The sequence below is a fragment of the Apus apus genome, chromosome 18, assembly GCF_020740795.1.
Source record: "Apus apus isolate bApuApu2 chromosome 18, bApuApu2.pri.cur, whole genome shotgun sequence".
NCBI lineage: Eukaryota > Metazoa > Chordata > Aves > Apodiformes > Apodidae > Apus > Apus apus.
In genome coordinates, this window is record NC_067299.1 from 7,339,056 (window position 1) to 7,346,121 (window position 7,066).

A 7,066-nucleotide genomic window follows, 5' to 3' on the forward strand; every position below is an offset into this window, starting at 1 on the left:
TTGGTAAATACAATCCTGTGCCATTTCATAGCCCCTAGCAATGAAAGTGTAAATAAGACAGCCTAAAGCTCTTGTGAATATTCCCTCTCCATCTCAGTGAAATGACCAGTCTCATAAGCCACTTGACTCATCTGCAAAAGCACAGAAATAGTGGAGGAGTGGCTATTTTTCTCATATTAAAATCAAGCTAGGTGCACTTAGAAACTCGTAATAATGAATTTCCCCCTTCAGATGTACCTTTATGATGTGTACCAGGTTTTCCATGAAATAACAATAACATCTAGTCTTCCACCCATTGGCCATCAGCCTCATTTTACAGGTGAGGCACATGCTGGCAGGATGTGTTTTGCCAAAGGTCATCAGAGGTCTAGGGACAGTGACAGGAAAAGAACTCAGGAACTGTAGCCCAGGGTTACAGGCTACCTTGCAGACTACCTCTCATTTTTGGAATCCAAGATCAGTGTAGTTTCCAAGACGGGCCACAGTTTCTTGTATTTGGACTTCTAGGAACTGGACATATTCTGTCTGTGTGGGATATTATATGAACACTTCCTGCGTGGGAGTCAGAAGGATGTTGCAGCCAAAGTAAAACAAGCTTCTGCTGTTTTAACAACTAATGGAAATTGTTTCCTTTTGCATCAGTGGTGTTGGCACCACCATCCCACAGACATGGAGAGGAAACAACTAGCCACTTATTTTCTGTTTCCATCTTAGTCTTTGTAGAAAGAGAACTTGAGGGCAAGATGTCAAATTCTGCCCTCATCAGGAGGGGCAGAAATGACATTAAAAAGTTGCAGCATCTGCATGACTCAGGGATGTGACATTCATGCCCACCTGCATTTTTTGTTGTTTCTGCCAAACCCTGTGTTCAGTAATACAGGACAGTGGGAAGGAGAAGGCTCCCAGCAGACACAAAGTTGATATAATAAATTTCACCCCTTGCCCCCATGTCCAGAAACACTATCCATATTCCTGTCCCAGCAATGTTTTTCTAGTATAAGTAGGCAATTCCCAGTTGTGTCTACCAGTAATTACCTCTCTTTAAATATTGGTGGACATAGCTAGAAGCAATATTTGGTCCTTTCTTGAATGAACCCTGCTGAAGATGAGGACAGGGCTTTAGCACTTCTCGCTGTATGTTCCTGTAACATTTGAAACAATTCCATGGTCACCCAGACCTGTCCTTCCCAACCAGCTGTGCAGCTTGACTGGGCTTTGGGGGGCTCATAAAACTTTGTGCAATGCAAGAGTCTGCATGACCTTTTCTCCACCTCATGGCTTACCACCAGAAGCTGAGCTTTCCTGCACAAACACAGTCCTTACTTCTGTTTCACACAATGGCTCTTTTTTTTCCCCAGAATGTGTTTTTCTACTTAGGTGCAGGAGCACTGCTTATGGGATAGGGTTGTAGATGGACAATGGGAGGTCACGGAGGCAGAGAATGTTTGGTGGCACAGCAGAAAAGATGATTTATGAACTTCTGCTTTAGGCTTTTACACAGACCCAGACAAGTGACAGCACTTCTCAGTAAAGAAAGCAGCTGCTTAAGGGAGAGGGCTGCAAAATGGACGTTTCATTTACAGACTTCATTTGGAGATTGCCTGAGTGGTGGGTCTGGAAAATGCTCTTGGATGGCACAAACACATGTGCAAAGTCTAATACTATCTTGTATGAGCTCCACAAACCTGCATACCCAACCAAATGAATACTGACTGTTCCAATAATATGAGCTGAAGTCTCTCAGGCATCAGATATCACATGGTGCTTATTGGTTTATGCACCGTTTAAAGATCTCAGAATGAGACTGAAGACTAGATAAAATGGCATCCGGGCTTACTTTTGGCCTTCAACCTAGAGAGGTTTGTTTTTCCTCACACAAGCTGGTAGGCAAAAACTCTGAGGAAAGATGAGGTCACATTTTTCCATCAAAGCATGCCCACTTTTTGATGGGTCCTTTTTCATCTGTTACTTTCTAGTTTCATGGCTTCTTCAAGGGCAGCTCTGTGGCATCGTAGGCTGATGGAAATCTGGTCTGAGCAGCTCTCCCCTTCCCCTGGCTGCACCTCGTTCCTTCCCTCAGGTCAGCACTAGAGCTCATACACACACATCAGATGCTGACTGAGAAGAAGCCTTCTTGCTTTTCAGTCACATCAGCTCCCTACATTTTCCTGCCTGTCTGCAGCTGTCAGGGCCTGAGTGTACTAATAAGCCTTAATGGCCTTGACAAGTCTGAAGTGGAACAGCCTTCCCCACCTGTTGTCTGTGGGCCCAAGAGCCCCATTTCAGCTCAGCCCAGGGCCTTCAGACCTTTCTTGAGCTACACTCTTACATCTACACTACTCCTTGGGCCTTCCATATCAGTATGGACCTGCCTGGCAATCACTGAGCTCTGTATGACCCTGGGAACTGTCACTGGATGTAACCTTGACCTGCAGCTTGACTTCTTAGCTTTATCTTGGACCTGCCTCATCATCATTGCCTGATGATCTGGACTCTTGAACCTGACTAGCATCTTTGGGCTTGCCTTGCTTGGATATTAGTGTGGCCTCTTTCCTGCTCACCATGTTACTAGGCCCTGCTCCAGGCTCCCTGCTCCTTAGGGAGCAGTTGCAGATGGGGCAGGAGCACAGAGCTGTGGGGGGGATGGAAAATTAGGACAACACGAGTGCAGATTAGGTTGAGCTAAGCTTTGTCTAGATGAACAGTGCAATTCTGAAGCAAATCACTCGATTGCCTCTACTTATTTTGAGCAACCTAGGTAGCTTTTTTGGAGGAAGCTAAACCAGAAGCTCCGCTTGAAATTCAGTCAAAATTCCCTCCAGTTCCTGATGGGGACCAAACAAATGTGCAGGCTGTGAGGTCCTCCAGCAGCTCCCAAATGTTCGTGCACCACCAGCGTGCTCTCAAACACCTACAGCTCTCACAACTCTCTGTAGTGGTTCGTGAGCTACATAAATCCCCAAGTTCCATGTGACCCTAACTATTTGCCTTCAAGTTTTTTGCCATTCTGCTGCTCCTTCCTCATGGGGGCATTTTTCTTTTTGTTCAAAAGCCATTTCTCCCCTTTTTCCTGTCTGTTGCCCCAGAATTACTGCGCGTCAAGGGCAGTGCAGCAGACACCTGCCGGTAACAGACTGCTTGAAGAGATCTTTGGTTTGGGCTACACCACCAAGCTTGTTGCTCATTTGGACTTCTGCACCTTGGGCTCTTACACCATTACCCAAGGCAATTTGGAGCTGTAACCCTCTTTTCTAGAAGAGGGGAGGGCAGATGTTCAGATAAATATACTGAAAATATTATAGTCTTGTTCTAAGAATTGTTATCAATCCCAATTTCATTTCAATCTCCATTTTCATTTGGGGACATTACGGGTTTTGGATGCAGATTCAAATAACTAAAGGGAACAAAGAGCTGAGGTTAATTCCACAAAAACAGATTCTCACCAAACATCATTAAAATGATCAGATGGGAATTGAACTTGCATGAACCCTGGCAGTTGCTCTTTAGTGTCAGCCCTTTCACAAACAATTACTATTTGGATGGGAAAAAACCAAAGAACCAGTGTAGAATTGATAATGTGTTTTATTAACTCTTAAATGTTTAATCCTGAAAACCTTTCTGAAACCTTGTGAGTGGGTAGAGCAGCCTTTGAAATACACTGTCATAAAAGGCAGAAAAATATTCTGATGAATTTCCCCCAGCTTGTTCTGCTTGGAGGCAGGATTGTTGTTAGAATTGTTTGTCTGAGCTGTCTAAACTTTCTAGGTAGCCTCAAGTCCAAAGCTAGCCTTATATTTATGGATTTTTTTCCCCCTACCATCTAACCTAAATCTTTCTGTCTGCAAATAAAGCCAATTTCATCCTTTGCATCCTTGTTGTAATGAATGTTAGTTAGGACACTGGAAGACTGTTCCATTTTCTTTTTTTCAACATTCTTTTTCCAACTTTCCCTCTCAGCAATCTTTTCTATGCTTCTAATTCTTCTTGCTGTCTTTAGGATTACCTTAAATTTGTGCATATTTTTCTTAAAACATGGTATGCCAACTTGGACACAAAATTCCAGCACCAGCCAGAATGGAATAATTATTTCAGAGGTTGGTTATCTGTAAAAAAACAAACAAAGCAAAGAAAAACCCCTGTGCTTCAGCAGCAGAAAAGGTTATGTATGTTTCTAGGCAATATGGGCAAAAGTTTATTCCAGATCTTTCTTTCTTAGTAACTACTTGCTTCTGATCTCCCTGTGGCCTGTTCTATCTATCCCAGAAACTTCCTTAGATCTGATTCCCCTCTGTTACCTTACTAATGTGCCAGCAGGGGTTATCTAAGGACATACCTTGAATTTTCACTAATGTTAAAAAGGTGTAGATTGTCTGAAGTATGAGTTTCCTATGTGAAAATACAATGCCAATACTGTTTGACAGTGTCATTAATGACCTGGATGATGGGACTGAGCACAACAAATCCATACTCTTCCCAGTCTTGTCCATTGACAGGTTGAAAGGCAACGGGCACAAATTGAAATGCAGGAAATTACATTTAAACATTTTCACTGTGATGGTGGTGAAATATTGGAACAGTTTGTCCTGATAGTTCATGGAGTCTTCATTACTGGAGATAGCCCAAACCCAACCGGATATGGTCCTGGGAAACTTGCTCTAGATGCTGCTCTGAGCAGGAAATTTGGTCTGGACTGTCTCTAGAGGTGCCTTCCAACTTCAAGAAATCTGTGATGCTGTGATGTTACGTATGGCAGCATTGCTAGTACAGCCCTAATGGCACTTGTCTTCTACTGGATTAATGTGATCAATCTGTGCTGCACTTTGAACCTCAGATCCTTTCCTGAGAAACTACAGCCCGACCAGTAACTCTCCGAATTTTACTGGTGCCTTTCTGCTAACATGTAATGATCTGCACTGAGCTTTAATATTTCTATCTCCCCTTGAGTTTTAGGCTGTTGTAAACTCTATCCCTGTCCTCCAACCTTCACATGAGTTGCCTTAGCTTACCATCCATCATCCACAAACTTTGAGTAAGTGTTCTGTTTTGCTCTCCACGTTGTTAATATTGAACAGTGTCTGACCCTAGAACAGTCTTCTCTTCCTCTTCCCTCTCCCTTGCCATTCTTGAAATGCTTTCTGATTTTAGCAGTGATAATTAATGTTGGACATGTTTTTTAAGGGTACTCTAGGACACTGGCTTTTCACCTTCCTGTAGGCAATGATACAGAAAAGGTTTCTCACCTGTGGGCCTTGCTGCATTTCTTCATCAGTCTGTTTAAATTCAGGCGGTCAGCAGCAAGATGTTATCCAGGAACCACGGCCATATCTCTGTGTCATCCTATGATAATGCCTATGCCCAATGAGAATGGATTTCCCACCATGAATGGGGGGAAAACCAACTTCAACAAAGCTGGTTTATATGCAAGAGCCAATCCACCCCGATTCCTAAAGGCCTGCACCAGAAAAACCTCCAACTCCCACAACTCTGATTACGTGGCTGGGGTTCACATCTTGCTTGGGATCACTTCTGGGCATGTGGATGCTCTGCAGAACTGTCTGTACAGCTGCAGCCCCAGAAGTCCCTTGTCTTTCAAGATGCTATTATGCTGTTTTCCAAACTCATGATTTTGGAAAGCATAAGAAGGGTTTGACACTGAAGGAGACAGACTTTGGATCCTTGAAGCACATCTGTGCATGGTATTTGAAATAATAATTTTCTAACATGCAAACCTGGACATTTTTTTAGAGTTGGGGGGGATTGGTGATTCTCATGTGTATTGATTTAACTTTGGCCACTTAATCTAGTGTATATTCGAGGAGGCTTATCTCTGCAGGACTTTTCTTCAGTGAGAGGGAGAGAGGTCCTTGAACAGGCATTTCAGGGCACTTGAGTCCATCTTGCTTCTGATTCAGCCTCTGCAAGCATCTGTCTGACTCTGCTAATTATAAAGCAGGGCCCTAGGAATGCCAACTGAGGTATTTAAGGTCAAGCATGGTAATACCTCCTTGAGTACTTATCTAGGGAAATGTTGCCATAAATGATTGCTCAATGTGTCTTTTGACCTGAGAAACGTAATTTTTTTTTTGCAAAATATAGTAGCAAACTCATTGTTTGGTCAGCTGCTTCAGCAGGAATGCAGAGCTCAGATGCTAGGCCAGGCAGAAACTTTTCTTACAGTTATTAGAGTTATCATAGCTGCCGTTTCATGGAGTAAGAGACCTTGTGTGTGGAGGTGAAGGGAATTGCAAACAGGGAGAGGGCTGAAAGAAAAAAATAATGTGAGAACTGTCTTGTCTGAGGTCATGTAGGAAGTAGGTAGAGAGTCAGGGTCAGCCATCTCTTATGTTGACCAGTAAGTAGCCATTGGCTACATTGCTGGTCCTGCAGGCTGATTCCCAACAAATCTCCTGGTAGGCTTGGTCAGGTATTTGCTACAGGGGTTACTACTTCTCTTTTTTATTACTAGAGAGCACAGAAAAAGCCATCTCTGAAGAAGAAGCGTGCTGTGAAATCTACTCACAAAGCTCAGCCAGCAGCCAGTCTGTACATAGCTGCAGAGCACAGATAAACCACATCCCACTCCACATTTGGGAAAGGGAGAAGCTGCTTCCCCTTTAGCTGACCTGCACAGTGTTTCTGAAAACCTTTTTTTCATTCCTGCTTTGTCTGGGGTTTGGCTGCTGCATGAACCTACGCACATTGTACTGAAAACTGGTGTTGCTCAGTGTGTCACAGGCTCAAATGGTTAAAAAAGAAGCTGTTTTCCAGAAAACTGGAGAGGATGACAAGTAACTTTACTTCTCCTACCTTGTCCCTTTAAGTTTTGGAAGCTGCAAGTATCACCACAGCTGTGATGAGTGTAAAGATAATTACCAGAGCAGGTGGGGTTGGAGGCTTCCTCTAATAGCCCAGAAAGAGATAAACCTCCATTAATTTACTGGTAAGCTACTACCTTTAAGCTATTGTATGTAAAAAAGATGCCATTTAAATAGCAGCTAGAGAGTTATTTGTAAAGCTGGAACTAGCTAGTTTCAGCAGGGATCTCTGCCTTCCCAACTGGGCCCAG